The sequence below is a fragment of the Bombus terrestris genome, chromosome 6 (assembly GCF_910591885.1).
Source record: "Bombus terrestris chromosome 6, iyBomTerr1.2, whole genome shotgun sequence".
NCBI lineage: Eukaryota > Metazoa > Arthropoda > Insecta > Hymenoptera > Apidae > Bombus > Bombus terrestris.
The window spans coordinates 14,861,272-14,886,152 of record NC_063274.1 but is presented as its reverse complement, the minus strand read 5'-3'; the positions used below and the strand labels follow the sequence as shown (position 1 = coordinate 14,886,152).

At 33.4% G+C, this 24,881-nt stretch overlaps 1 protein-coding gene across 1 annotated transcript in view; it reads left to right on the top strand.

Moving 5' to 3' along the window:
- Positions 1 to 24,881, top strand: part of LOC100648320 — a 135,661-nt gene that overhangs the window by 977 nt on the left and 109,803 nt on the right. The gene's annotated exons all lie outside the window — the stretch shown is intronic.

Sequence of the window (24,881 nt, the reverse complement as noted above, 5' to 3'; positions counted from 1 at the left end):
AGGGGTTAATGTTATGGTTCTTATCGTCGAATATATTCAATATATTTTATTAAATTGACATTGAATGGAATGGAATTGTTGGTTTTCTAAGGTTGTTTATGCACATATGTATATAGCAGTACATATATATAACTCTGCAGAAATGGAAACATATTTTTATATTCTCTATACCCATGACTTCAATTGATGTGGAAAATAATTCACTTCATCTATGACAGAGTTAAAAGGTTGATAGATAGTATTCGAATGTTTGACGTTCGTTAATTTTTTTACGCGTTGACTACTGGATTTGTTGTATTTTACGACATATGCGGAATATCGATTCAGTTTGTGCGTATTACGTATTATGTATTATGTATTATAGAATTATGTTTTTACGCTCGACGTACAGTTCACGATAGACAATCTATGAGCAAAGCATACGAAGAATTACTTCATAATCTGTACCGATCGCGTGTTTTATGTTTCTTATAATGTTCTTAACTCGCTTAATATTAAACATGATTTTGTTTTTTGTTACAAGTTATAGGCGAGGTATAGGTGGTTTATCGGAATATGCGTATGATTATTCATCTGTTCCTTAGAAATCAGATTTTTGAATTGAAGCAATAGGAAAATAATTATCAATAAATAAGGAATATAAGAAAGTCACTTCGTTCAAATGGTAAAGTGAATTAACATATTATTTGCCTTCTAATCTTAATTATACAAGGTATAATGTGTTACATTGTTTACCAGTACACGTGTATTTAACGTTAATTTAAAGTTACATATATTTAAAGAACAATTTATCATTACTTATTTTTTAATTATAATTACGTTAAACGAGGAATAATATTTTAAAGAAGTAACTTTTATTACCATTAGTGTACCTAATCTTCTAAATAACGTTAATAAAGGAGAATTTGTTAGTTGTTGAAAAATTCTACAAATATTTTGTACCAATATATACCAAGGATTTGTTGAACAAATATTAAAAGATCTCTTTACAATTTTTTTATGAATTGAAGATAAAGTGTATACATTTTATTGGATGGTATCATTATGCTTGTAATTTAAAGTATGATTTGTCTTCTCTTATCGGTTCAACTGGACGAAACCATGACAATGGACGGATGATAGAAATAGAGAGGGTCGGAAGTTTCATCAAATGACACGGTAATCAGATAACTTCAGCCGTGAATATAACAATGAAATGAGCATGGTCATTGCACGTTATTATAAAATGAAATCGATGCCACTTGCAGATGAGCCGCATCTCTCTTATAGCTTCTCTCGTTTTCATCAATATCGTATTTAGACGTTCCGAGCATTTCAATTTTCAATTATTAAAATGACAAGATCGTTCGAGGCAATTAAATTACAACTCGTCAATGAGCAAGGTAGTTACAACGAAAATATCCAATTTTTATTTCAGCATTTTAAATTTATCGTATTTCCCTGAGTTCAATACTTGAACGTGCTATAATTATTATTAATTAAAAATTTACTCTATTCTGTGATTTCTTTCATTTATAATTAATAAAAACACTAGAATTTTGTTTTACAATTTAGTTTACTTTAACGCGTAATATACTATTTATTTCTACAAAATAATGAGAAGTATAAAATTAGCCAGAAGTTTCTACTTCCCTTCCATTTTTCTATCAATGGTAACAATTCTTTTAACCTTGGAATTCTATACTGGATATCACATTCCCCACCTGTTCCCCTCTATTTTAACTTCATCTAACAGTTGATAACTCTTTGTTATTAATTTTTCCTTGATAATTTTCCAATGCGGAAGAACGAAGATTATTCAGTAGCATGCCCGAATTCATTTGAAGTATTATATTAATATTATAAATATAATATTATATTAATAACATTGTTTTTCAATCATGTAAATCCTATACTTACTTATATTCATAGTTAGATTATTCAGTTCGTTAGTTACAGTGTTACCATTTTTTTGTACGTATAACATTGCAAAACTGACAAGTCAAAGAATGATGTATTAATTCTATTTTAAACTAAAACATTACGTCACTCAATAGTTCGTATTCAATATACAATACAAATAAATATACAATACGATATAGCCGTTTTATGTTGAAATATCGTAGTACGAATAGCGAGTATACTTCGAGTTAGTTTATAATGAAAGAAGATTTGAATCTCTTTGTAAAAATGAAAACTACTGTCGTTTTGTCGTAAGAGCCGAAAAATAATTTGGAACGAGCAACAATTTATGCACAGAAGTGCATGCAAAATGCATCGTAAGCGTAAATGCGTTTTTAGGAGTTTGCAAAAAAGTTGATTACGCACTGTTGAGCAGAATACGTGTCCGTCCTTTGAACACTCGGTCAGATAGCTCGAAGGGTTGCTATAAACGAATTATTTTAAGGTGATTGTTGTTCACGGTTGACATTTTGTTGCGCTATTACTATAGTCGATTGAACTTTCATTAAATTATATACATACTTGGATTCTTCGTATTCTGCGGATTAAATCAGTTTTTCAAGAGGAATAATTACATCGTAGTTAATAATTAAACTTGTATCACGAATTTACGAGTTTAATATATTCCTTAATATGGAAATTACTTTGTGTACGCTTTTGTTCGTTTTAATGGAATAAAATAGGAAACCACCTCTATTGTAACTCTTAATTTAATTTCAAAAGCTAAATTTTTAATTAATTTTGTCTCAATGGAAATAAATCGAAAAAATGGGACTTTTTGTTCTTTTACATTAATCTTTTAAATTAAAATCAGGTAAGCTGGAAGATCCTTTGTTTAAATAAACTAAACTACATAATAAGGGCGCCTTTATGGTTCGTTCACACACATTCTTCTGCCCCCTTTATTTTTCATTATATCGATCAATAAATACTTCCTTGTATCTTTCTATTTATATAATAACCTATGCACGTTGTCCCATTAACGGAACGTTTGTCAGAAGAATCTAATTATGTAACAGTTTGTTCAAATTATCTTCTTTTTTCTTTTTTAATAAAACTTCATTTTCTCTCTTCATAGCCCCAAAAAGAATAAGAGAAAGGATCAATCAAATATTATTGATACGAGTATACTTATCGTTGGAGGTATACGTACTATTAAATAATAGAAAGATTTTGCAATAATATTCAATATTGTTACAAATTAGAGATAGATTATCTATTTTTCACGCATTTTCAAAGTATTTTTTAAATGTCAATAAAAATTGATTTCAGACTTTATTACATCTATTCCACAAAAACTTCATGGCCTCGGTTAAAACGAAGATAAAACTGTTTCGATATTTTACGATAGAAAAACTAACTTGCAAGCATTTAACAGTTTATTATCCGATTAAAAATCAGCAAACACTGGCTTATTCTCGTATAGCTTTTGTGAGAAAAGAATCATCCTACGTGAAAAATCATTCTGTTCGATACGATGTGCATATTTCTCGTATAGGCAATTTCTTTGTTAATCTTCTGACAATCTTTTATTCGCTTTTGTTAATCTATTGATATTTTTAATAGACTTTTGAAAACTTTATTTTTTAATTCAAATTCAAATTTTTTAATTAACTTTTAATATCCATTTTCAATGTCTAAATAATAAGTTTTATTATCTTTGTCGTAATGAAAATTAAACTCAAGAAAAATTACATACTAAATTGTAAAATAAAATCATGATTATTAAACGATTACGTTAAATGTAGTATTTAAAACTTTCCTGAAACACGTTGGAAACATAGGTATTTAGAACACGAAGTAAATTCACGAATAAACTAAATTAACATAAATTTACTGGGTTGTTTTGCCAGACAATGATTCAGCGAATTGACCTGAAAATCCTGAAATCACGGAACATCTCTTCCTTTTCATTTGTATCAACGTGACGCACGAATATAATTTCTACAAAAAACGATCCGTTTCTCATCTAATTTTGTAAGCAGTTTGTTTTCGTAGATTCGTTATCTGCCACCTGATCGTAAATTAAAATATGCTCGAAAATATTTTGTAACCTTGTTCCCTTTACACTATCTGGGACACTAATACATGCTATTTCACAGTTATGTATAAAAATGTGCACAATTGTAACATTTAAAGGAAAAAGAAAAAGCAACAATTTTAGGTACTTACAACTTAATCGAGTTTTCTGATTAGTCAGATTTCTTTTATTTTAAATTTTATTGAAATACCTAAAATGCATCTTCTTTTTTATTGTAACTATTACTAGTTACTAGAATAAAGTTACTGTATTACTATAATTCACATGGAAATATACAAATGGATTTTTATGTTCTTTTATTTCACTTATATATTACTTAGTACAGAAACTTTCGCTGTTAATTTAACGAGTTCCAAAGGATTTCTCCTTCTGATCGGACTTCCTTACTCAAATTGACTATTTTTATTCTTTCTAATAACGTTTCTTTAGAATTTGTAACAATTAGTTTGCAATTTCTCTCAAAAGAAATTATATATACTAACAATCAGCATTTTGTGACATTTCTTCAACACATTCAATGCGACAGGATTTCTAACGATTCCTGTTCTATCTTCTGTGACGAAAAGAATCAAAGAAAATTGTCGTTTACTTGGTTTTAGTTAGAAGTGTAACTCGGACGCGCGACGTTAGATTGTTGAAAAATATTAAAACTAAAACGATGTTATAGATTTTATCGATATCGTCATTGAACGTATTAAGTATCCATTACTTGAAATCAGATTAGATAAATTTCCAGCTAAATTGCTTGAATTCAAGTTTTATTTGAACAAAGTTTAAGATTCAATCTTGGAAAGTTACCCCCCGGATAAGAAGCAGAAACGAAATCGAAAGATCTGTAACACCTGTTTCAATGTTGCTACAACGCTGCTTTTGTTTCGCTCTATTCTAGCTGCGTTGTTAAAGAAATCTCTATTCCGGAGCTGTTCCATTTTCCTTGTCGTGGATTTAAAAATCCTGTGCCTATGTCCGTGCCCGACGAAACAGTGTCGCGTTGTTCTATTCCCCTTTTTATCGATTTGCAGCTCACAGGAAGTTCCATCCGAAAGGGTGAGCGAATAAAGCCTCGCGGTACTTGTCGTTGGCTTTATCTAAATAGAATTTTCGGTACATGTCTCAATAAAGCGCGATGCTACCGAAGAATATGATTCTCTAACGAGCACGTGCATTACATAGCGAATTTTCATAGCCAATCTCCTTTTCTTATTGATTGCCTTTTTATTTTTAACTTGAAATTGCATCCCTTTGTACTGCCTAAAGGAAATCTGGCCGAGGTTGATTGAAACTTTCAAATCGGTACTAAATGCTTCTTCTTCTACAATTTTTCAAATATGTAATTAATGATAATACTAATATGTCTTGCTTTTATATAAACTAATAAACCGGGAGAATAATATCTGATCCTATTTTGTTTAATTGTGCCAGAAGTAGAAGTTGTCTGAAACGAGGAGAATTTTGAAAGCGTATGCTATTACGTTGTAGAATCTGGATCTATTGTTCATAACTGAAACACAGTGTTTAACGCTATAGATTATTTGTTATTTCGATAAAAATCGTTAACTACAACGAAAAATTATTGCAAAATAATTTATTTGACCTTAACATAAAATTGGGTTGCTTTCAAAACAAAAATAGCAAATTGGCCGAAATGACTTATTTATTTATTTTTCATTTTATTTATATTTATTTATATTTATTTTCATCTCAATTACAATTTGCCTATGTCTCGTAGAAAATATATTTCGTATTCAATATTTTTCAATCGCAAAAATAATTAGTAGCAAGATCCTCTGTACATAAACAGAGTTAAATTTGTATTCTGCTCTTTTTTCATTTTTTTGTTAAAATTTCAATAAAAATTTATCCAAACTGTAAGTTTCAAGAACTTCCTCAAGCTTTATAACTTGATGAGATTTTTTTACAGTAACATTTTTTACAGTAACAAGCAGTAGTAATTAACGCTTTTTAACAACTCTTGTGTGTATCATTTCATTGCAGGCTTCTTTCTTCTTTTATAATCTTAAATCTTTCGCCAGAACTGTCACCATCGTGAAAGATAAAAATTGCATTAGTTAGCCGGTGTCGAGGAAGGACTAACGCAGTCTCATCACGGATGGGGTAATGAGTAAAGTTCATTTCTGAAATTGAGACTGAGAAAGGTATCAGTACGCAGGAAAATAGTTTCATCCTGTTGTAAATGTAACTCTCGAATTGCTTTTGCTACCTTTTCGTTTCACCGTTTGACAATTCACCGATTCGCCGTTTCCAACAAATCTTTTTCCTTTAAAGAGATATATACATATATGTGTATATATATATACACACATACACATATTGGATTGACTAGAGGGTAATGTCAGACTTTTTGGTATGAAACTATACCAAGAGTTAATGCAAATGATCTTCAACGTTGAATTTCTATATTCCTAATATTTCAGCCAACTCTTGTGCGTTAATGTTGATTATTTCCTACTACTATTAGACTGTAAATTTGATAGTTATCGATCTCGACAGTCGTTTATCATCGACAAGATCAAAATCTCCATTAGGAAACTTTGTGAACTATCTTTGCAGCATTTTTTCATTCCTACACCACGTACATCTTTTGTGCTGTTTATACAGTATTTTTACCTTTGAAATTATGTGACCTATGAAATTATAAGTCATAATTGCGAAATACGAAAACACGTCTTCTTGCTGTTCATCTTCGAGTCAAAGTAAACATTAAAAAAATGTAAACAAATGTAATGAATTATTTTTTAAATTGCATAAGATTCGAGATGTCAGCTTATAGATCGTACGAACATTATATAGCTTATCGATAGACTGTTGATTTCGCAAGTAGAACGGCAGAAACGAATGTTTCGGAAAGAATTCGACATTACTTATACGTATTGGCCAATTTAATATGTACATGTTCATGTTAAAAAAAGAAAAAAAGATGAACGACCGAATAATAATGAACATGTGAACAGACATAATTAAGTAATTAATAATACGTAATTGATTTGACGTATCTCAGTGGCGAGGAAATATTAATTAAGAAACTAATTTTCACTTCGATTTCTATTTTGATATACAACAATGACAAATGAAAATCGTAAATGAAATTATTTGACAATCAGGTAGAAAAAATTTCTTTAGGAACGGAAAGACAAGCCGATTGACCACAGTCGTGTCCCGTTTGCACTAAATTAATTTTCCAGACTTAACTAGTTATCTCTGAGCTTGGTATAGCTGAATTATAGCTCGTTTATTGTTCATGGTGCTCGATGCTCGCACGATGAAATCTGGGGAATGTTTGTTGGCAAGGCAAGTTCGTTTATCAATGCCAAGATCAAAGGGATTCAGTGCGTTTCTGTGATCGTTGACTAAACTTATTGGTGAAACGCAATTGCTTTAGCTTACCTTGTCACGAAACAACCTCATATAGACCTCTTCCCGAGAGATGGAGAGCGAGAGAGAGAGAGAGAGATTGAATCGAGCGTGTAGATAACTTGATTACTCTATATATCGCGAAAGAAAATGCGTTTCAATAACTCCTATAATCACTTTTGTTTCACAGGGAATTTGAAATTTCAAATTCCTCGTGCGGTTTTAATAAAATTGTAATTTCATACGAGAGGATCTTTGCATTGGAGAAAAAAGATTATCTCGTCGTTGACTAATACTTCGTCGAAATTTTTCAAGCGAACATAGCTTTCGATAATCGCGTTTTATAACCCATTGCTTTGTTGTACTATACCGTTATAGGATTTCTGTACATTTATCGGAAGTAGAACATTTTTAAAGAAAATTGTGTGATTTAAAAGATGTTTGAATTTCCCTCTATATCGAAATATCGTGCAAGTTAATGATGGTTTCCGTACATCTCTAAACAGATGATTCAAGAAGAAAGTTTCCCATTATATGGCAGTATACTACCTCTTTGAAGCGAACTGTTTTATAAAAAAAAGTCGTTCATAATAATAAGAAGTCATTGTTATTCAATGTTAGAACCACGTGCGAAAACAAAAACTTTTAAGATATTGAAACGATCGCATAATGAAGATCTTCATCTACTTCAGAGACCTGGATTCTTGAGACTATTCTCAACTATTGCTTTCAAAAGTATCTCTATTATTTGAATTCTTCTCGAACATCATATTATTAAATTCTACTATTTAAACACCCTTATAATTTCATATTGATCCATTGTAAATGAGATCGTGAAATATAAGAAATGATTTTTTCTCCCTGCCAAGTTAACGTTTTAATCAACTTTCATACCTGAGCAGCAAACATTTATTTTAAACACGTGGATGAAATATTTAACTACGAATTCATTTCATTCGAATGAATATAGTAGAAAAATTAATAATAATTTTGTTGTGTAATACGTAATACATCAAAGTATAACTAAAGTAAATAATACAAAGTATATATATATAAAGAACTAATGAAGGAATCTTCATAATGACTAGACACGGTTTTTCATGTACCCATAGGAAATCTGAAAGCACAACATCGCCAAGATTGCATATAGTATGAAAAAGTGCAGGAAATATCCAAAATACAGTGGTGTCTACAGTATTTGGCAGATAAAACAATTTCCTACCGAGATTCTACTTTCTTAATTATATTCTGGAAAATATGGGTCTGCATAAAAATTCGCACTATTCTGATAACGATCCAGAACACGGATCAATGTTTTCCTTCGCTTAAAAATTCGTTCATTGCCGAAGAAACACAGGACACCGTGCGTGCTATAGGAATAACGGAAATAGTTGGAATATAATCTTGGTGGGTAATTTCGAAACGACAAGCCCCTCGGTATGCCGTAGGATTGTTTAATCAAGATGCAAGAGAAAAGAGGCGAAGGACACCATCTTTGAAGGAGAAATATTTTCACGATCGAAGGGCTTGTCTTGCAATTTCTTTCGGTCCCTCTCTTCGCGATGTCGTTCCTTCTCTGTCCTGGACTGTCCGAACGCTCCGGTCGGGTGATTAAAAACGAAGCTAATAAATTGATTTAAAGCGCTTTCAAGATGGCGTCTTTGATAGCAAATCATGAGACGAGGAGGAAATGGGAAAGTAGCATCCTTCCATCCTGAATCGTCTCGAAGACGTTTTAACGAGACTTCCAGCATGACTACCACTTTCCTCTCTTGTCTTCTTCTCTTTCTCCTCTTTGACAACTGGTCTCCCGTCGTTTTCGTTAAAACGTACCACGATCGAAGAAATCTATCATTTATTGGTTTCTCGTCGGAGTTGTTTATCACGGATTTCTTGCTAATGGTCCTCGTTATACTCGTTACTGTTACGGAATCTTTATGTGCGAGTAATAATACAAGGGTCTTATAACAAGAAACGACCCTTGTCAAATTCTTCCGTCTCCGCTAGCTTCTCCTATGAAGCTTTAACCGCGTGTATTTTTATTTGTCGGAACATTGTACATTTAATCATAATAATTCGCGAAATGATGTAACGTACTTTTTCAACGACTAGTTTTACTATTGCGGATTTATTGGTTTGTTTTGAAATAATACGGAAAACTATTGGTTCGTTGGAAATAATATCTGCGTGGTAAAATTATGCGATTGAAACAAATACGACAACCACACAACGTATTTTAGACTTTTACGAATTAATAAATAATTAAGAATTCGGGACGTACAAAAAATGTTAAATTTAATCTAAACCAGCGCTTTTTGAACTTTTTCTATTCGCGATCGCATTTTGTTTGGGAAAATTGTACACAATTATATACATGAGAAGGTACATAAAATAAATATACAAACAAAACGTTAATCGATAATAAATCAAAGAAGTTTAGTTCTTAACAATTCTTCGCTATATTTATAATTTTATTACTTATTACTATTTATTAAGGTAAAAGCAAAGGATATCGGCGAGACAAACGAGCTAATTTATTTTTTCATAAAGAATTAAATATTGGCTGAATATTTGATATGACAGAGTATCTTCAACGTTTTTCGAAATTGATGGATATTTTGATTTTACAATCGTCAATGACGAAAACCTCGTTTTGCTATAGATACGTAGTATAAAAGGTTATAAGGCTATTGTAGAAATTGCTGGAAATTCTGTCCTAATTCCAGTAAAGTAAAAACCCATTTACATGATTTTTTAAAAAGCAGGTGTTTTATATCTATGTCGATTAATGGCTCAGTGAATTTTTCATGATCCTTTGATGACAGATGAGCGACATTTTTCATTTCACTGGTGTATGGTAGTCGCAAAAATTGTCCAGATCTTGTAATTTTTGTACGCGATCCATAGCTTAAAAAGCTTCTGATTTAAACTATAACAAAATAAATATGCTCGTGAGTTTTATATGGATTTAGGTTCGGTGTCGCAATGTATTCTCGGTGTCTAGAGTTGCAGAATTTTATCAGATACCCATGTACGCCTCACGGTTATCACCTATTTAAGGTATACTTACCTGCTCATATCACGGATCACTGACGTCCACCACAGGTTTTTAATTGACCAGCTGATCAACCGTGCCAAATGACCCATGATATGAGCACGAGTATCTACCTTAAATAGGTGGCAAGCGTAAGGCGCAAATTACCATCAGTGGGTCCTTAGAACGGTGACAAAGCTAGATGTGATACTGATATAAAAAAAGAAATATTTTTTTCAACGATACATATTGAATATTTAACAATCTAAACTGAATCTAGTAGGAAATTGGAAAGTTAGGAATAAAGTAATCCCGGAATCGGAGAAACTCACTTGAGATGATTTATGAATTAAAATAAAGTTTGACACTTCAAGAAAAAAAAAAGATCGTTTCTATTAAACTTAGTTTTTTTTTTGTTTAATTCGTCGTAACCTACTTGTGCTATACTTACGTTACTTTCACTGTGCATATCGTCTAGGTGTTAATATAACATTGGAAGTATCTTGTCATTATGTATAATGTGTAAAAAAAACAACTTTCAAAAATGTACAATTTTTGTTTAGAAAAGTTGTTTCTTGGCTATTAATTCTATTTCTATATCTTACGTCTTTAATACTGAAGATGCAAAATACAAGATAGGAAATAAAACAAAGCAAGTGTTTTTATAACTATGGAAATGTATGTAAATTATATATATATATATATATATATATATATTAGTATATTATATATTCATTAATACAAAAAATGTATTAAAACGATTGATTAGCTGCATTCGTGTCTTCTTAAAGGCTTCAAGAAATTGACAGAACGTTTTCACTGGCTGAAGCCACTTACGAACGTATTGTGAACGCAAGTTTGTTCGTATTCAGCGTAGACCGTAGGTGTTCCGAAACGAGTTTACGTGACGATACCATTTGCTGCTAATGCATGTTTAGGCTTTGTGGTACGTTACCCTGTAAGGAAGCTGCAGGGATGCCGTACAACGAGGATATCGGAATTCATACAGTTACGGACCGGACAAGGTTGAAAATGCGGACAAAGAGAAGACAATAGGAGCGAGGGAGATAATCAATGGCATAGTCCATAGGGTGGAGCGGAGTGATGGGTGAGAATCATGAGGGTGCCACTTATGTCGTCGATCGACATCGCCGTCATGTTACTATATCAAATGCCTACATTGGTTCCGCTTCAAGCGTATACAACGAGATCCAAAAATGAGAATACATCTTGATGGCACGTAATTTGTTGTGAAATCTCTTACGCGTATATCGTGTAAATTAAAAATTAATTGTAAGCGTTAAAACGTTAGCATTTTTTTTTATTAAAGTTCAATTTTTTACATATATTGTATTTACCTTTAAATCTATAGTCCAACGTATTTGCTATTATTTTATGGCATATATGTTTCATCTTTTCAATTATAAAACGGCTAATAGAAACATATCGCTGGAAGCTTCACGGGCAACGGAATATCCGTTCCTCGAACTAGACGAAGCGTAACGAGATCCGTAGAAAAGAATAGAGCACAGATAAATATACGTCGTTCCTTCGCACCATAAACTTTATGGTCGACCTTCTACTTCATACGTCGATATGCTCTCGTGAAATCGATGCGTAACGCGATTTAATACGGAAAAGAGAGGAATTACGATGTCCTGACAAGGTAGTCGACGATGCAATAGAATCTCATTTTCGATGAGATCTACGCGAATCCATATCTAACGTTGCATTATACGAGCAATATTCGTTCAACATTCGTTCGCTATCAACAAAATGAAATCTTCACAGCACCGTTTTGCTTAGTTGTCTAATCATTTCAGATTTTTCGAACCATATAAATATTTTCAGATTAGATTAGATTATTATTTTTTTTTTTTTTTAGAAACACGTTGCAATAGGAAGTGGTATTAACGTAGGTTAAGGATGACAACGTGAGTCATCGGTGTTTGTAGATATTTACGAAAATTTTTGTAGACTGCTTGTAATCTTTGCACTTTACATCTAAGAAATATACTTTAATCTCTCAAGCAATTGTGTCGTATAATGTACATCAAGACGAAAATAAATTCACAATGGAAATGACGGATATAATCAAATTATGAAAATTGTTGTGCATATCAATCTGTATATCGGATATGTTAACTTATGACACTTAGATCTTGAACTGTCGCACGAAACTAACCGATTTGTTCAAACTTATCTTCTTCTATTCAATAATAAATTCAGTCATCAAGATACTACATCGGTTATCACGTATGTATATATACGGTACACTTTCCGTAATGAGGCATATATATAAACAAAACAGCGCTTTACTGTCGACATTTGAGCATATTCAACAAGTCACCGATTACAATTCATTTTACGATACATATTTTCTAATGAGGATTACTCGCGCTTCTGTTCAACGGTTTACTTTGGACTTTTTAAAAATTGAAGAAGACTAAGATATGAATCAGAAACCACAGTGATAATCCGGATTTTGGAATACAGTTTCACAAAAACATCACGAGAACGCCATGAGGAAGATGCTTCTCGACTGAGACTCTGACGAGAACACGAATTAATAAACACGTATTCACGTATACACGAAAGAAAGTGCCAGCTTGAGAAGCACAGATTCTCACGAATACGACACATTGCAGGACAAGCTGAACACAAAATCGAGCAGCAGATCGATATAAATTCGCTGGAATGCGGCAGTTGAAGGGACGGTTCAGGAACGCTATTGTGCGGATGCCAAAATTCTCAACCGGCAGTGTTCTGCGTGGGAAACGAGAGAGAAAGAAAGAAAGTGAGGTCGTGTTCTCGCGAGTAATTTAGTTGATGGTGGCTGCGCCCTCGACGAGAGTGAGTGAGCGAGAGAGAATGGGCGAGAGCACCCTTAGGAACGATTCGTGGCCTCTTCAGAGACCCCGAGGTCGGTCCTGCCTGTTAGTAAATATTACTTAACATTATTGCCTGTCAGGCTGATGTCATTGTGGACGTGGACTAACGAACGAGGACACTCGCGTTCACTTCATTGCGTGTCGCAGTTTTTCTCTATGGAATTTGGTTTTTTGGAATGCCAAGCAGAAGCTTGCGTCAGATTATTCCGCAGCAGGGCTGGGCAACTAGCAGCTCGCGAGCCGCATGTGACTTCTTTTCTGCTTGTATTCCTCTTCAGCGATCCTTATCATATGCATTTGACTTCTACGTACGTACCTTAAGTATCTTAATTCAGAAAGTTTTATTCTTTCAATGCAAATAAAGAATATTTTATGAACACAAATAAGCGGAGCGTTAATTAAACTGTAATAGGCCCATAATCATAATCATTGTATATATACATACATATACTCGCAGTCGCACGAGATAAAACAAGATAGGAACATATGACGTGGTGGGGACATCGGCAGATTAAGGGTGAAAAACTCGATGATGGTACGGAAAAATTTATTAAATGAAATTAAGAACTTAATTGACAAATAAGGAGTTAGAATGACTGTTACATTAGTGCTTACTCATCACTTACTGACATCATTGATGTGATATCGCCATATAGTTCTTGTAACGTATTGCTACTGAACTTAAAATTTCTTCGCACGACGATACGTGTATCACAATACGCGAAAATACAGCTAATTTTTTCTGAATAACCATACGAATTCCTCCTCCCGAGTCTTTCAGTTCAAGAGAAACATCGTCGCAGCTAACTCATCAATCGTTAATCTGTTAATCTTGTCCGTGTCCTTTGTGTGTATTCATCTCTGGAATGTTAATTTGGAATAAAGGGATAAAGCAAGATCATTTTCAAGCGAACAGTAATTGATTTTTCGGTATGTATTACGTGAGTACCAAAAGTGAAAACATCTCCGATAGAAACCTTGGTGAGAAGCACATTCTGACTTCTGATGAGTATCTAGTTGTGATCTGATCATGTAACTAGTTTTAGAAGGCAGGTGTCCGTCGATTCCAAGGATTTACGTAAGATTCCACACAGTATACGCATTAATTATGAGGATACTATGTATGAGATTTGTCTTTTTACTGAATTACTCGACTGTCCGCATTGCAAAGGTAATCATATAAACAAAGATTGTCAATCCATAAGAAATTTATCAAAACCATGTCATTTAAAAGTAGATTGACATAGGAGATCTTTGGATTATGAAAATGGGTTGCTACATTTTATGGAAAGTCAAATACTTGAACTTCTCTTTTCCTCTTGCATGTTATCAGTAATTCTGATAATAGTTGTTATCAAATCGTTTTACAACATCTTGCTTCTGTAAGTCGATTGAATTAATTATTAAAAACAAATTGCAATGTTGAATCGAGATTCGAAACATTTAATCTAAAAATCACAGTGATTATACGTTGTCTTTAACGTTATACCTATTATACAAAAGGCTCTTCACGAGATAAAAAAAACAGTTTTATCCTATATTTGCGTCTATATAAATATCCGTAAGCTGTTTCTATTTATTTACATTATTTGATAATCCTTTACATTGCTTTGATTAATCTTTTATGTTGCGCTAATTAATATTTTATTACGTTCTATGCTTAAAAAATAAGGAAAAAAAATACCTGCATGCATTTATAAATATTCTACTGGTTGTTTGCTATTAGCTAATTCATTATCAACGTATTATAAAAAAGATATTATAATTATGATTATATAAGTACCTCTTAACTATCTAACCCTAACGCTATCTCTTATTCTTAGAAATACCTTAGTTGAAAAAAATTTTACTTTTTAACATATCGTGGTAGGTTTAATGCTTTAATGCTAGGTAGGTAACCTAGCATTAATTTACGATGAGATAAAAATTCCATACTTAAAATATGTAACTATGTTTCAGCAAAGCTACATATTCGTAAAAATCCGGATTCGAAAGGGCGAAGAAATCTGGTTAATCAGTGTAAACATTGGTTTTTAATTGACCGGTTAATCGGATTCGTAAACCTGGTTAAGCAAAACCCCGTAAATCTGATTTTTCGAGGCTTTTTTCTGGCGCGTCACGCACACTCGTGCTCACGCGGACCCTCTTAACTCGTTTGTTCAGAAAACAATCTAAGTTTAGCGCGACCGTCTAAATGCGTCCGCGGTGGCGGATCGCGAACAACTATTTTCGACTTGTATGTCTCACCTACACCGCGGTAATACTACTGTTTTGACGTTTACTCTTCGATCATGGCTAGTGATATTATTTTTATTAATAGTGGCGCCATACGCTCGCACTGATAAATAACTTTGGCTCGCTCTTCGAAATGGAATTTAACGCTTCTAATTGAAATGCGTTATTTTTGTCGCCGGTAGCGGTTTAACTAGTCCCTTTTTTCTTTTGACATAAATTTTTCTTTTGTGTACATGTTGGTTTCGCCAAATTATAAGAGCGCATTTACGAATGTCACCAGAGCAATTTAAGTTTCGATTTAACTTTTTAATAAATTGTCAAACTGTTGCATAATGAATGTCGCTTCGCTTATACTTTTACAAATGCGGTTTTGTAAATCGTTGACAGATTAAACTCTGTTCGCCAAGATACAGAATTCCTCAGATTCCTCATTGACTGAAACTACTGATTAATTCTCCGTGAATAAACGCATGATAAATAGAATTGCACATTTTCTGCGTATTACGCATAATAAAACGTTTATCATTTCACTTTCCAAAGATATTTTATTCCAGATTGTTAAATGTGAGAGACAAAGGGAAAAGATCTACTCTTTCTACTTCCACTACTTTTGATTAGTATATGTTTGTATTACATTAGGAGTAATACAATCTCATGCATAACAAACGAGCAAAGGAGCAAGGTATCTGAACTGTAATACAGTATGAGGATATTTCTTGTTTTGATAATAATAGCAGAGCACAGTTTCTATTTTGTTCTAATATATTTTGCAATGTTTGATTGTAACACAAAATTAGAGAACATGATGCATAATACATTCTACTAACCAGAAATTCTACTAGTCATTCCTTCATGAAATCTAACACTAACGAATCACACCACGTCGCGATTGGTATTGTGAAAAATAATCTGTATTCTAAGTTATAATCGGTTAACAAATTTATTTTTAAGGTGAATCGAAGTATCTAATTGATGTATGTATTGTAGTATTGCTATTATACTTACTTGTATATTGGTATAATTCTTTATTCTACTTATTTATTATTTATTAATACAGGTATTATTTTGTAGAAATTCTGATCCTAATTTATTTTTTGTTCTTTTTTTTTTGTTTTCGGTATTTAGATAAAACAAATATCGTTTCGTGGAAACAATTTATTTTAATTATTAATTAAGTTTAAGAAGTTGAAAATTAAGTTTTTCTATAGCGATATATGTAATATTAATGTAATATTTAACAATGTAGAATCAATACAATATTTTACTAAATTGAAATGAAAAAGGAATAGAACATTCGAGACTTTTATTCGATGTTTTACATAATACACAGTCAAAGTTTTCAAAATAACGACACAACTCGACACTTACAATATCCTAAATCCGATACTTTGTCTACTTGCATGCCAAAATAATCTACGTGGAATTAATTTATCCTCCGTGCAAGTTTCTAGCTCGAGTTGAAGAACGTCCAATTATCCCAAACAAAATGTCACAACTCGACGTTCGTCTAAACTAAAATATGCTACACAGCAACCATTACAATAATATGATATTTTGTTTTGTTCGCGAAGCACGTCGCTTATATCTATTTTACTAGCAGTCATTCGTCTAGATTGTACCATTTTTAATTTATTATATAATAACAACACGCTGTCTTCTGACATAGATAGCCGTCTATTTGGATCGACATCAAAAACTCGTGCGACTCGGTCAAGAAATAAATTGAACACCGGTATCACGATGCAACGAAGACGATGCAAAGTCACCCTCGTATTCACTGCTTTTCTCGCTAATTGAATCAAAACCTAGAATAACAATTTCACAAACATTTAGCATATTTATTGAAAAATGCGGTTTTTAACTTACACTGTTCCGTAAGATTCAATCTAACGCGCTTGCTGTGTTCAACATTATACTGAGAATCTTGAGGTTTTCATGGGTCGAGTTCTAATCGCAATCAACCCTGCTGCTTCGTCTTGAGTTTATATAATGTGGATATTATATTGCAGTAAATATTATTAAAATATAGTAGATTTTTAATTTTTGAATGTTGATTTTAGTATATAATAATAATAATAATAATAATAATTTAATTTCAGTCTCCTCGGCCATAAGATGGACTTATTTTACATAAAATCTTAATCTGGACATTCATCCGGACAAACCACCTATATCATTCTGTACCATCTTTTTTTTCCAGTATCTTTTCCCGCTTCTTTTTCTTTTCCGCATACGCCAGCCATCTTACTACTTCCACATTGAGAAACTTTTCCACTATATCTTCTAACCTGCATTCGCACCTTTTCAGTTCCCTACGTGTCTCAATTAGGTGCTTCAGCGTTTCTCAACCTTCCTCGTGTAACATACAATGCTACAGCACACATATGCTACTTTCCTCATCTATCCAATATTTATCCCATTACTCAAGGTTTCCGCTCCTGATCTTTTCTATTAGCTTTTGACCGTCCCCTATACCTACCCTGTATTTGATTTTAATATTTGATATAATAAATATATTACTTTTCGCGTGTTCTACGCATTTTATGGATAAAATATTCAAAGAGAAAGAGATATCTAAAGAGATACAAATCCGAAGAGGAAGTGGGAACAACAGCAGGATTAATTTATTATGGATAACATTGCTAATATGCTGTTCGTTTATGCCTGACGCTTCTAGATACAATATAAACCGCGTTTAAAAAGAAAAGATCCCAACATTTCGTTAATATCAGTACAACCAGTTTCATCAGGTTTCCAAGAACTGCGTGTTATCAGTGCAATTTTCGACCCCTAACGAAGATAATTACCAGACCGCGAATTTTTATGCAAATTCATATTTTTGGGAATATCCCCTGCATTTTTTCACTTTCAAATTTCTTATAAATGCATAAAAATCCTCAGATCACTGATTGCAACGTTAACGACAGTTTGGCAATCTTTTCCTCTTATCGTTTATTACGACTCACATCCGAAAGCCTCAAACGGTATTGAATATACCCCTATCTACAACATTGCGTAAAAGTATCCATTTTTGCGAATACATCGCTTCCCTACAAAATATCTGCAATTTGTGGGTAGTAAAACGATCGATAGCAACGTGTAGAGACACATTTTACTGCTAATTGAACACTGACCAAAATACGCTATAGATCCTTATTCGAGGTTTCCGTACAATTATATTGTCACCTTACGAGTCCTTTCGAGGACAGCGAACGTTTACTCTTGGTCGATGGTATGTCGAGAATGCTGATCTAGAGACGAAACAGAGTCTGGGATCGAATTTCTACTTTCTAAAGATAACGCGCACAAATTAAGAGGACCGTGGAAACTGCTTCCTCAAAGCGACGTATCGTCGCTGAAAGGAAATGCTAAAGCCAACAAGGAGATTGCCTCGCTCGCCATAGGGGGAGAGAGAAGCTGCACACGGGACACATTTTGCACAAAAAGAAAAGATAAACATCAATAAAGACAGCGAGGAAGGGTAGAGACACCACGCTCTTGATCCTTCTTTTCGTCTTGGCTTCCTCACCTCATACCCTCGTTGGTTTGTTCCACTTTCTCGACTCAGCGTTTCGACAGACGAATTTCACAGTTGCGTGTATCAGTGTCATGCTATTCCGTGAAAAAAGGTGTCTCGTCGATAGAAACGAACTGAAAGGCTAAAGACACTGTTAGGATGAAATGAAACAGTAATATACAGGGTGTCGCGTAGCAGCCGGGAACCGCTTCGGCGGTAGATTCTGTCTATGACCTTTCTTTCGAATTATAGCGAGTTTCTTCTCCAATAAGCCGTATTTGCATATCTATACAGGAGATACTCAAAATGACTCTCTTTGTATCCGAATACGAGCCTGGAGACGTTTACTACCATTAGCCAATAATTGTTCTACCCTTTCCATTTCTCCAGGTATTGTTCTGATTTTCTGGACGCCTTGTACAATTCTTTCGCGATTTCGACCCTGTTGACGAACAACTTATTCCAACGTGAAACCTATATTATTGGATTATCGTTCTGTTTGATACATTATGACAGATTTCTGTCATTTCTTTCTTAATTCAGGCCTTTGACGCGTGAATATGAACGTTATATCATTGCTCGAAGAATAATATTTTGTTGATAGACGGGGGAGAAAAGATCACAGTCTCGAGAGACGAAGCAGTTGAATCGATGAAATCGTGGAAGGAAGTGCAAGTTGCGCAACTTATTATAAGAACTTTTTACTTAATAATTGCAAAGTTTAAATAATAAAAAACGCAAGTAGTACGAACGTAAAAATTTTCTTTTTTTTTTCTTTTAGTGAAGAGAAATGTAAATTGGACGCTAAATACAATACAATAAAACAATTTTTTAATAAGGTAGGTACGTTGAATTATTTATTGGGGTAAAACTTGTTTCGTAGGAAGTCTCTATTTGCAGACACTTCAATACGGCGGATAGTAATTGCCAATTAACCTATTATGAAAATAAATATATCCTACGAATGTACATTTTTTATGATTTTTGAAATTCGAAAGAATACATATATGGTTTAAATATATGAAAATAAATAATATGAATTTTCATAACTATGCGATATAAATTTACAAACATAAATGGTATAAATTTGACATAAATTCGGAGTTTTACGTTTATGCGCAATACAGCATTGAAATGGAAAAAAGGCAATTTATACTTTACAAAGCGCTATTGTTTTCCTGATTGGCTATAAATCAAGTCCCAATTTAATATCGTGCCTGTTAGCACGGTTCGCTGATATTCCACGGAAATCGTAGACATCTTTAAACTGTATAATCGATTTCCATCTAATATATCGTCTACCATTTCTATCTTCTTTTCCTCTCACCCTCTTCCGGGTATTCGAGTAAGCCCTTGTAAAATCGGCAAGATATTACCAGAGAAAAAGGTGGACGGAGTTAAAGGTGACAGACATTGCTATTGGAGGTTCCAACGAAAAATATTCGCCACGAGCGCACTGTATCTACTGGGAAAATGGAATTTCATTGTAACCAGCAGCTCTGATTTAGCATCGGGGATAAAGGCACAGAACGATTCAACGATAAAGAGATTTAGGGAACTTGACAGTGTTCAATTACTGTGTCAAAGAGAGGCTAAGGTTTGCTCTTTGAATAGGTAACGTAATTATAGCGCGATCACGGATACCAGAATTTAGAATAGGTGTACCGTTGCTTCAACGTGTTAGCAATACTTTTAATGCGGCTAATTTTGTAGATGCGAAACGTCATTGAATACCAACTAATTCTTGGATTATTTTAGTTACAGAGAACCATTTATAAATTTAAATGTCGCGTAAATGTTTTTAATGAATTTTTTATTCATAGATATAGTCAAAAGAATCGTCCTGTTCGATAGGTTGTTCTAAACTCGTCGTAGTTCTCTTGTTTTAAAAGCGTTTCACAAGGTTCCGTTATTTTCAACTTCGTTCATTTTCTTGGAACTTAAACAAACGGTTATAAGGTTGATAATATAAAAGTTTATGAAAGGCTATAAAGGTTGGCGGCGATTCTTTCTACAGCTATACAACGAATTTTATCATTTCATATACGAGGTGTGCTAAAAGGTAACAAGATAGATTTCGGTTCTTGGGAGTCTGCGACATTGTATCACGATGCTGCGGCGTTATTTGAGACGTATATCTCTGCACTACCTTCCGTATTAATTTCAACTCGATTCAGCTAACACGATCAATTTCGCAGCGAGTTTTATAAAAGCATGTTTTAGCGACGCGTTACGGAAATGGAACAGCAACGTATCGAGTAGCGTCTTATACTGCATCAAGAACGAGTTTCGATCAATTTTGAACGAGTTCGTAAATGAGTTTTGTGTCCAACAAACGTATTAATGTGCTTCCACAGCCTCCGCACTACCCAGATATGAATTCACGTGACTCTCTCATTTTCTCAAAATTCAAAAGTCATATTAAGGGATATCATTTTGGAATTGTGAACAGCATCCAACAGGTTGTAACCGATCAATAGAAAGTAGTTTCGGTAGAAGAATTTCAGCACTGTTTCCGGGAATGGAAACGGTGTATAACTTCTCAAAGGAATCATTCTGAAATGGACAATATAGATTTTTCATTAAATGACACATAAACGTTTTTACAGAATCAATTTCATTACTTCTTAGACACATGTCGTAGTACTAACATTTGTAAGGGTGCATATTAACAAGTTTGCTACCTCCGTTTAAAAACAAAGAGACTTCCCACTGTCCAAGTAACGAATTTTCATGTTATTACGTAGTGTTACTTATGTTTTTACATATATACTATAGAAACGTACTAAATCAACGATTGGAGCGGTTTTCATAGTACGTCAAACATGTGCAACGCTGGGCTGTAAATAAATCGTATCTTACTATGTACATATATGTGACGCGTTGGAATAATGATGAAGAAAAAGACATATTTGAAGCTAGATTATTTTTATTTATTAACGTGATACTTTTTGAAAGATCCACATATGACTTTAATAAACCTAGTGGTTCATTATCATCATCATAAACTAAAAGGTATTGAAAATATTTCTACGAATACCCGAGAAGCTAAAGTTGAGCGGCGATATGCACAAATGAAATTATTCAGAATGCTGACACTGGCAGCGCATTTGAGGGACGTTGAAGTCGCTGAGTTGTGCTCTTTCAATATATAATTATCAAACACTTCCAACAATAGAGATGCACTGTTCGAGCGGAGGGCAAGTCGCGTATCCATGAAATATTGTGTAGTTAAAATAATAAAAGATAAACGTATTGTATCACCAGATCAAGCGTAGTCATTGTGGATACTGTACAGAAGCATCTCCGATGAAAATAAACGAGGCTTCATCTATTTTTCTTGTCGAAAATTGGAACGCAATTCCCTGTACAGCTCTTAGTGCGTCACGCACGTGTGGCGTCCAGCAGCGAGCGTGTTAGGAAACGTGACCTGTAGCGTACAGTAATTGTTTTCGTAAAAATTCTTAATGGCATTTCACATTTCACATTATAGCCATAAGACTATACTATTAGATCAGTGTACAATGTGTTGCCGCAAATGCTGTACGCGTGTAGAAGCACTCTAGAAATTGGAAAATCCTGTACTCTATCGCTAGAGCAGACGTGTATCACAGAAGAAGAGAGTACGTAGAAAATCAGTCAGGTGTACGCGTGTCGAGTATATGAGGGCGTATAATGGGCTCGTAAGGCTCGATGGATCCGGGCGGATGGAGCTGGAGCTGGCTAGCAGAGAGGGTGCGCACGCATTCTCACCCAGGAACACCTTTTGCGCGTCCATCCGCGTGGCCCAGCCATGACTAACCACCCCCGTAGCGTGACCAGTTCTATCGTTACCAAAGTCAGCCTGGATAGCCCACGCTTCCAGAGTCTATAATACTTTTTCGACCCCCGAGGCGAAGTTCCATCCCAACGGAAACTGTTAATAGCGTAAACAGTGTCTGGTATTTGCCACCAAAGGACAGCTTAATTAACCGTTATACAGATTCGTTGTAACAGGTTGTAGCCTTTGTTATTTTTGGAAAATGTCGAGTGATTTCAATCTTGATCAAAGGGACACTTTGACTTCTCTCTTGTTACAGGAAGATTTGGCGAGGTTCAAAGATTTGGGTTTATGTTGCTTCGTTACACCCGGTTCTCACTGATTTCGATGAAAGTTGACAGAGTAGTAACTAGATACATAGTAATTGTAGTTTCGGCACGTATAGAACCGACATAAATCTACGGAAACGTATCGTTTAAATTTTCATTAAAAGACCAATCGCAGTTTTTTCCAGAATTTTCTCTTATATGTCGTCTAGTAAACGAATCTTTTTAACTTTTCAGGGAAACTCAAGTCGTTTGATCCAGTTTGAAAAGAGTTATTCTGTTTTAAATAGTGTGCCAATATTAATGTAACTGGCCGTATGAGAGAAACACGGTTTAAAGTTTGGAGAAATCGCATTCCGTGGTATATTCAACTCGTGGAGTATTTTATTGAACGATATAATCATAGAATATGGAAACCAGATCGATCAACTTCATTTCTTATTACCAATTTCACATTATTAATATTCAAGAAAGTACATAATCAGTATTCAACATCTCAAAGAAGAAATCTTAAATTTATGAAAATAAGATTCATCACAAGGAGATAGCATAAATAATTGTAAATTACAAACAAAATTGTGGTAACAAAAATTTGTAAAATATTCGCAATTGTCGATCTTACCACATCTGAATCAACGCTTGCTAGAACGATAAGATAGTAGGTTATATCGCGTAGGGTAGACCTGGTCGAAAATAACAATTTCGCTTTCGAATATTATCTCGAAAAGATAGAGCTACAAAAAGTTCCTTTATACCCGAAGTATATGTACCCATCTAATATTACTGAAAGTATAACAGTTGGACTTTGTGATAAGTAATATCAAAATTGCCAATCAAAAATAATAATAAGAGAAAATATTACAACTACCCTCTGCTCCAGGGAGGTTTCGCGAAGATAATTATAACTTGAAGAGACCAAAATATTTATTCGGCCAAATAAATAAAAGGAAACTAAAATATCTGTCTACGCAAAGAGAAACTGCAAACCAGTTAAATTATTTGACAATTCGAGTAAGATTTTTAACCATTTACAAATTACTATAAATTGTTTGCGATGTTATAAACGTGTGAACGATATGTCGACTCTTAACGAAAGATATTTATATTTTTATCTAAATGGCGCGTGAAATTATAACGAAAAATACATGGATAAACGATATAAATGTTTGACATGAGAATATAAGATTTTGTTTATTGTTTTAATATAATAAAAAATTAAGAAAATTTACTCTATTAAAATTCCAATATCAATTGATTGACATTAATATCGTATACGTATTTGTACATACGTATAAATATTTTCTTTCCTCTTGACACAGGTAAATGTTAAAATATTCATATATGAAAATGTATTCTAAAACCAATTGAATTTTTATTATATTTACGTACTGTGATTATTTTACTTTTGGTATAAATATTCCATATTTTATTGGTGAAATTTAAAATACTGCCATCACTCGTTTAGAGTGGATTATTGATTATTGATTATTATTGATTAATCGTTGCAATCATCAGCCTCTGATATTCGTCCGATAGCTGTTATTGGAGGGAACGCTATGAAATTTGAAAAATGTAGTTTTTTGAATCTATAAATCGAAATAGCTAATGAAGATATTTCTTCAATGTGAAATATGCATATCACGTTGTTTGACAACCTTATATTTGTCTGTTTATACAAATACACGTGAAATATGGTCGTCAGTATATCTTCGATAATTTCATTTCCTTGATTTGAAACAAACGTCGATAAATGACGATGGTTAT